We start from the raw sequence: 8822 nt of genomic DNA, 5'->3' as shown, positions 1-8822 counted from the left end.
TGGACAGGTGAGGTATATTGTTCACATCTTCACATGAATTGTTTCTTTTAACTGACAATAACCCTATGCGAAGGTTATTGTTATTTCCAACTTGTATGTAGATGAGGAAACAGAAATGAGGGAGTTCCTGGAAACTGCCCAGATCATGTAGGTAGTAAAAGGTATATCTGGGTCTAAATTTTGCTTTTCTCCTTAACCACCAAAATGCAGTAGAGAGGATTAGGTGGGTTTTTTTCCCTAACAAATTCATCTCTGCCCCCTAAAACCAGAGCTAATTACCTATTGGGGAAGGACAGAGTCAAAACACTCCCCAGAGATCCCATGGTATGGTGCTGTATTTAATCTCTGCTTCATGCACTAAGAGAGATACCCTGGGTTGGCTGTGAGTGTGCAGTGCCAGCTTCACCGAGATCATCAACTGAAAGTCTTCATTGTAAATAGCCTAATGTCTGACTTAATGAGCTGCAGAATACAAAGGAAAATGTTGAAGAATTGAGACTCCCCAGAAGGTGACAAGAATGGACACACATGATGACCAGGTAGCACACAGAAGAAAGAAGTCATTATCCTAGGTTCCAGTGAGGAGACATGAGGGTTAGAAATACTTTGTGATACTCTATATGTGGTAATATCTTCAAAGACTCTAGAAAAAGCTCCTAGATGTATGTTAAAACCCTCATGGATAAGGGTGCCTGTGTGGCTCAGTCCACTAAGAGTCTGCCTTCAGCTTAGGTCATGATCTCAGGGTCCTGGGATTTAGCTCTGGAAGGGCTTCCTACTCAGCAGGGAGAATAGGGAGTTCTCCCTCTGCCTCTCCCCCCACTCGTGCTCTCACTCTCTCTCTCTCTCTCTTAAATAAATAAAATATTTTTAAAAAATAAAAAATACAATAAAACCCTCAGGGATAATTGAGGAGTTGCATGAGAATTCCATGAATGATGAGAACCCAAGGCAGATTATATGTTTGATTTTTACATAGATGAGTTGTATTTACTGATACACAGATTATAATGGCAGTAAACCTATCAGCTACTAGTCAGTAATCAGTCTCATCAAAATAGTTACACTCTCTATGTATAAACATAAATGAAATCCTTGTTTCCCAGAGATGTATTTGAAGACATCTTTGTGGTTTTTAAAGAAAGAGGTTCTAACAGGACAAGATTTTGTTTGTTTTTTTGCAAACCATGTTACATTATTCAAGACATATCACAAATATTTGAAACATTGGCTGCAGATTTATAGATTAAATAATGTGCATTCAAGCTCATGCTTCAATTTATAAATTCAGCATACACGCATGAAGGCCTGTAATGACCCAGGACAGAGCTGCATAGAGTTCTCTCTTCCAGTCGCTCTTTTGTGAGATGAACGGAGTTCATTTGCTTACCTTGTCACCATGCCGTCATCATGGAAATCATCTTTTCAATCTTCTAAACTTAGAATTATTTATGTGATCTCCATATCCAGAGCTGGAAGCTAATACTACCTATTTAAATTTTGCCCAGGTCACCTCCACTCTATCTTAAATCCAGCTCCATTACATTCCTGTTGAGTTGCTTTAGGACTTGGGTTGTATGTAGAAATGGAGGTTGAGGGGCTGAAGAAAGAGGCCAGGTTGTCCTTTGGGAAGTCAGCTGATAGTGCCAGCAGGTGAATAGGTTTTTGGAAGTCAAAAAATCAAAGTAAACAGCAAGGGCACTTAACAAAGCAGTTTATATAACATGATATTCAGCTAGGAACCCTTGGTCTCTATTCCTATTTCTTTCACTCCCAACATACAGAGAAGGTTTTCATATTCTGTGTATCTTTTCATTCAATTTTTTTCAAGTTTTTATTTAAATTCTAGTTAGTTAACATATATGGTAAAATTCATTTCAGGTGTAGAATTTAGTGATTCATCATTTACATGTAACATCCAGTGCCCATCACAACAAGCACTTCCATTAGTACCCTTCACCCATTTAGCCCACTGCCACCCTCCTCCCTCCATCAAACCTCAGTTTGTTCTCTATAGTTAATAGTTTCTTATGGTTTGCTTCCCTCTCTTTTTTATTTCCCTTCCCCTATGTTCATCTGTTTGGTTTCTTAAATTCCACATATGAGTGAAATCATATGGTATATTTGTCCTTCTCTGACTGACTTACTTCACTTAGCATATTACACTCTAATTCCATCCATGTCCCTGGAAATGGCAAAATTTAATTCTTTTTGATGGCTGAGTAATATTCCATTGTATATCTATACCTATATACAATCTTTTTTATCCATTCATAAATGGATATGAATCCATTATGGATTCATAAATGAATCTGGGCTCACTCCATACTTTGACTATTATTGATAATGCTGCTATAAACATTGGGGTACATGTGCCCCTTTGAATCTGTTTTTGTATCCTTTGGGTAAATACCTAGTAGTGCAATTGCTGGGTCATAGGATAGTTCTATTTTTAACTTGTTGAGGAATCTCCATACTGCTTTCCAGAGTGACTGCATCAGTGTGCATTCACACCAACAGTGTGAGTTCTCCTTTCTCTGCATCCTCACTGACATTTGTTGTTTCCCGTGTTGTTAATTTTATGCATTCTGACTGGTGTGAGGTGGTATCTCATTGTGGTTTTGATTTGTATTTCCCTAATGATGAGTGATGTTGAGCATTTTTCATGTGTTTACCTGGATATCTTCTTTAGAAAAATGCCTATTCGTGTCTTCTGCTCGTTTCTTAATTGGATTATTTGGTTTTTGGGAATTGAGTTTGATAAGTTCTTTAGAGGTTTTGGATACTAACCCTTTATCTATTACGTCATTTGCAAATATCTTCTCCCATTCTTTAGACTGTCTTTTAGTTTGTTGATTGTTTCCTGCACTGTGCAGAAGCTTTTTATCTTGACGAAGTCCCAATAGCTCATTTTTGCTTTTGTTTCCCTTGCATCTACCAATGTGTCTAGTAAAATGTTGCTGGCCAAGGTAAAAATGGTTGCTGCCTGTGTTCTCTTCTAGGATTTTAATGGTTTCCTGTCTCGCATTTAAGTCTTTCATCCATTTTGAATTTATTTTTGTGTATGGTGTAAGAAAATGGTCCAGTTTCATTCTTCTGCATGTGGCTGACCAGTTTTTCCAACACCATTTGTTCAAGAGACTGTCTTTATTCCATTGGATATTCTTTCCTGCTTTGTCATAGATTAGTTGACCATAGAGTTGTGAGTTCATTTCTGGGTTTTCTACTCTATTCCATTCATCCATGTGTCTGTTTTTGTGCCAGTACCATGCTGTCTTGGTGATCAAAGCTTTGTAATAGAGCTTGAAGTCTGAAACTGAAATACTTCCAACTTTGTTTTTCTTTTTCAGGATTGCTTTGGCTATTCAGGATCTTTTGTGGTTCCATACACATTTTAGGATTGTTTATTCTAGCTCTGTGAAACATGCTGGTGGTATTTTGATAGGGATTGCATTAAATGTGTAGATTGCTTTGAGTAGCATAGACATTTGCACAATATCTGGTCTTCCAATCCATGAGCATGGAATGTTTTTTCCATTTCTTTGTGTCATCTTCAATTTCTTTCAAAAGTGTTCTATAGTTTTCAGAGTACAGATCTTTTACCTCTTTGGTTAGATTTATTGCTAGGTATCTTATTGTTTTTGGTGCAATTATAAATGGGATCAATTCCTTGATTTCTTTTTCTGCTGTTTTGTTATTAGTGTATAGATATGCAACAGATTTCTGTATGTTGATTTTATATCCTGCTCTCATTTCATATTCCTTCATACTCATTGTCACCATCTGAAATCCTATTATTTGCATGTTTATTTGTCTTTTGTTTGTCTATTCATAAAAATGTAGGTTCCTGTAGAGCAAAGAATTGGTTAATTACTGTATCTTCGGTGCCTAAAAAATGCTTGGCATTTATCAGAATCACTTTGATGTGTAAAAGTGAAAGGAAATGATACCTCTCCCCTCATATGCCCTACTTGTGATTCTCTGATGCCATTTATGTCTCTCCTCTTTCCCTCTTACACTTTCTTATCCTTCCAATTCCTTTCCTTTCCATTGTTCTACATAAATCAGCAGTAATAGAAATCCAAGTTATTTATTTTTACTCAATGAAAAATTGTTGTGCTTCCTATAATTTATTTTAAAAGCAAGAGAGGAAGACAAACCACATGAGACTCTTGACTCTGAGAAACAAACTGAGGATTGCAGGAAGGGAAGTGGGAGGGGGGATGGGGTAACTGGGTGATTGGCATTAAGGAGGGTATGTGATGTGATGAGCACTGAGTGTTAGAACAACTAATGAATCATTGACCATTATACCAAAAACTAATGATGTACTATATGTTGGCTAATTGAATTTAAATAAAAAAAATAAAAGCAAGACACCAATATACTGTACTTATTTATATTTTAAGGAAAAGTAGTTTAAATGCTTTTACACTAACAAAAAATAATTATAAATATGCTTTCTGTTTTTTCTGTTTATTTATTCCTCATTGTTCTCACAAAAAGTAGGTATTTCTTCTTCAGGGTAAAGGAGCCAGGGCTTCTTGTCAGCTAGCAAGAACATGCCAAAATAAAAATTATTTTATTTAGAACTTCTAGAAAGAAAATAACACCTTGTTAACTACTCATGTCCTTAAATCTAGGTCAAAATTTCCAAAATAGTGTTCCACTAAACCAAAGAGACTAGGGGGTATTAATGAGGGTAATCAGAAAAACACACTTGGGTCAAAGTATAGAAGATGCTAGGTTAAAAAACTGAAGAGATTTCTTTTTTAATATAACATTTTTCAGGATCTTTAATATGCAAATAAGGACCTACTAGGGAAGGATAGAGTAAGCAATGTTTCACCAACCATTTTACAAAATGTCTTGAAATATTTGTGTCTGACTTAACTCCTATGATTAGGTCTTCCAGTGTGATCAGAGAAAAGGCTGACAACTGAAGCCTTAACACTATATCCATGGGATAACTAAAAATTAGATAATCATAATGCTCTGTCCATTTGGTATTATGTTAATAAAATATTCAGAATTTTGAGTGAACAATTGTACTGATTTCATGGTTATTTTTTAGTACCTGGATGTAAAAATGTGTTGTGTGTTAAAAATGCTGAGGAGCCATATTTTTTAAAAGACACAGTACAAAAGAATGACAAATTTCTGTTAAGGTTCTGTGAATCCATTCCTTCCTAATTCTACATCAAGACAGTTCTTGGCCATAACTCTTTTTCTTAAGTTTTGCTTGCCCCATCCTCATCCATAAGGAGATGGTACAAAATGCCAATAACAGAGGAACAAAGCCAAAAATTTAGATAAGATAACACAGAACTTTATGGAAGGATTTGCACAAATGCGTATATTTGTTGTATAGGGAAAAACTAACATGACAGATAAACAGTGTTCAAGATGATTGAATATTCTTCTAATCAGTCTACATTGGCTGATGACTCACAAGGACCATGTGAACCATTTCAAGTCACTTTCAGGGCTTTCCAGGCCAGTCCCAATGATTAGAGAGATAAAATGTCCCACCCATGACTAATCAAGTCACCTGCTTAGTGATCTGTGAGTACCCTAAAGATAAATCTAGACATAGTTGGTTAATCTAAAAGCAATAAATAAATATGCAGAGATTCCTGGTCCCATCAGTGGTTATGCATTAGAAACTGTGTCCATTTTGGAAAGCCTATATCACAGCACCAAGACATAGGGGGATTTTCATACTAGCTAAAAATTACACTTGTAATCCTCAGAAATGATAGCAACACTGTGCCAAGCAATGTAACATAGTATGATCAAAATCACTATTCTTCATTAGCATTGCTTATTCTGCCATATGGGTTGCTAATACTATTTCAAATAACAATAGATAACACACCATTCATCTTTCCCACATTCAAATATATTGCAACATATTTGGATTTGCTCAGTAATTATTCAAGTTTCCAGAATAGATTCAAATCAGTAGTGCATTTATATGGTAAGAGCAGTAAAACTCTTGTGTTTTTCTTCCATGATCCTCCAAATCAAGCCAGTAGACTAAGGCATGGAGCAAGGAAATGAATCCTCCACCACAGGTTTCATTCTACTTGGCTTTTTCTCTGACTCCCAGCATCCTAGACTCCTCATCTCCATTGTCCTTCTGATTCTTGGGGTGGCCATCACAGGAAATTCCATCCTAGCCCTGCTGATCTGGTGTCATGCTTGCCTCCACACCCCCATGTACTTCCTGCTCAGCCAGCTCTCCCTCATGGACCTAATGTTAATCTCCACCACTGTCCCCAAGATGGCCACCAACTTCTTCTCTGGACATCGGTTTATCTCTCACATTGGCTGTGGAGTCCAAATCTTTCTGTACTTGATGCTAGGAGTGGCTGAGTGTGTTCTTCTGACTCTCATGGCCTTCGACCGCTATTTGGCCATCTGTAGCCCCCTCAGGTATCTAGTCATCATGACACCCCTGTATGCAAATGGCCACTGGCTCGTGGGCTGGGGGTGTGCTCATCTCCTTAATGCACACAATTTATGCAATCACTTCTCTACTTGTGGCTCCAGGAAAATTCACCATTTCTTCTGTGAGGTAATGGCCCTTCTGAAGCTCTCTTGTGAGGACACTTCAACCTATGAGAAAGTGGTATTAGTGTCTGGCATTGCTTTTCTTCTCATCCCTTTTGGACTCATTGTGACTTCCTACATCCTCATCTATTTTACTGTTCTCCACATGAACTCCTCTGAGGGCAAAAACAAAGCTCTAGCTACCTGTTTCTCCCACCTTGGTGTGGTAAGTCTCTACTTTGGTCCAGCCATGATTATTTACATGACACCACGTTCCTCTCTCCCCTCAGAGGTGGACCAGCATCTCTTTGTGTTTGATGTAATCATTACCCCCATGCTTAACTCCCTCATCTACAGCCTGAGGAACAAAGAGGTATTGGGGGCTCTGAGGAAGGTTCTATGGAGAAAGCTGTTGTTTAAACAGAGAAGATGATGTCACTTGTTCCTTAAACCCAGATTCTTTATTGTTCTCCTAGTTAATGCTAATGCTATTATGAAAAACTGGACTCTAGGTTTCAATTGTCAACCCACATTACAAAAATTATACTTCTTTCCTTTCATATTTTTTAATAATGTGTACTATACTACAATGGGTCAGGGAGCTCCTGTTTAACAGTATTACCTAAATTGACTGTTAGTTCCCCTATAAATAAAATTCTGGGAAGTGACCTAGGCATATATATTCAATAAACTTTACATGATTTAAGATATCTCCCTACATAACATGGTCCTAATGTACCTTTTCAACCTCATGGCCTATACTCATCATCAATAGACTCAGACATGCCTCATATTGGCTTATTCAGCCTTGGACTTCTCATATGATTTCATGAGTCATCATTTTTTAGACACAGCATGGTATTATCTCTGTCACATGTGTCCATCTATTGAAATGCCACTCTTCCGTGAGCTGTCTCAAAACTCTCTCTTTGATTTCCTGGCTTCTTTATTACAGATTCTGTCAGTTTCCCTTTTCCTATGACTTACCACATTTTTTCAGGTCTGAAAAAAATTATTAATAAAATGATTACTTACTCTAGAAATTTTCAAAAAATACAATGAAGGGGAGGGGGGAGCCCATATTCTGACCAACTAAAGGAAAATACTGTCAACAATTTTGTATATAAAATCTATTAATTCTTTCTATGCAACATATTTTTCTTTCAAAATTATTTTTTTTACTGAAATATAGTTGACATTAAATTATACTAATTTCAGGTGTACAACATGGTGATTAGACAATCAATTACAATATAAAATGCCCATCGCAGTCAGTAGAGCTATTGTCTGTCCCCATAGAAAGTTATTACAATACTGTTGATTATATTTCCTATGCTGTACTTTTCAACCTAGTGAGTTATTTGCATTATAACTAGAAGTTTGTATCTCCTAATCCACCTTCACCTATTTTGCCTATTCCTCTCCCATCCCCTCTGGCAACCATCATTCTGTTCTCTGTATTTATGAGTTTTTTTGTTTGTTTGTTTTTGCTTTGCTTTAATTTGTTCTGCTTTTTGGATTCCAAATATCAGCGAAATTATATGGTATTTGTCTTCTCTGTCTGGCTTATTTCACTTAGCAAAATACCGAAAGTCCATCTAGACTGTCAGGAATGGCAAAATTTCATTCTTTTTTATGGCTGAGTAATATTGCATTGTATATATATCACTCTTCTTTACCCATTCATTTATCAATGAACATTTAGGTTGCTTACATATTTCAGATATTGTAAATAATGCTGAAATAAACATAGAAGTGCATATATCACTGTATGGTGACTAACATAATATAATAAAAAAACCATTAAAAAAAGAAGTGCATATATTTCTTTGAATTGGTGTTTTCATTTTGGGGGAGAAATACCCAGCAATGGAATTTGCTGGATCATATATGGTAATTCTATTTTTAATTTTTTGGAGAGCCTCCATACTGTTTTCCATAGTGGCTACACCAATTTACATTCCCACCAACAGTGTACAAGTGTTTCCTTTCCTCATCCTCACCAACACTTCTTATTTGTCTTTTTTATTACCAGCCACTTTGAATGATGTGAAGCAGTATCTCATAGTGGTTTTTACTTGCATTTCCCTGATGATTGGTGATGTTGAGCATTGTTTTCTATGTTTGTTGGCCACCTGAATGTCTTCCTCAGAAAAAATATCTATTTGGATCCTCAGATTATTTTTTAACTGGATTTTTTGAGCATTGGGTTGTACGAGTTCTTCACATATTTTTGATATTAACTTCTTATTGAACATATCATTTAC

At 36.4% G+C, this 8822-nt stretch overlaps 1 pseudogene; it reads left to right on the top strand.

Annotated features, from left to right (window-relative positions):
• The first annotated feature begins 6046 nt into the window (after positions 1 to 6046).
• On the top strand, positions 6047 to 6988 carry LOC113261920 (olfactory receptor 56-like; annotated as a pseudogene).
• The last annotated feature ends 1834 nt before the right edge of the window (positions 6989 to 8822 follow it).

Source organism: Ursus arctos, unplaced genomic scaffold (assembly GCF_023065955.2).
Source record: "Ursus arctos isolate Adak ecotype North America unplaced genomic scaffold, UrsArc2.0 scaffold_5, whole genome shotgun sequence".
In the NCBI taxonomy this organism is placed as follows: domain Eukaryota; kingdom Metazoa; phylum Chordata; class Mammalia; order Carnivora; family Ursidae; genus Ursus; species Ursus arctos.
This window is presented reverse-complemented; position numbering and strand designations above follow the sequence as displayed.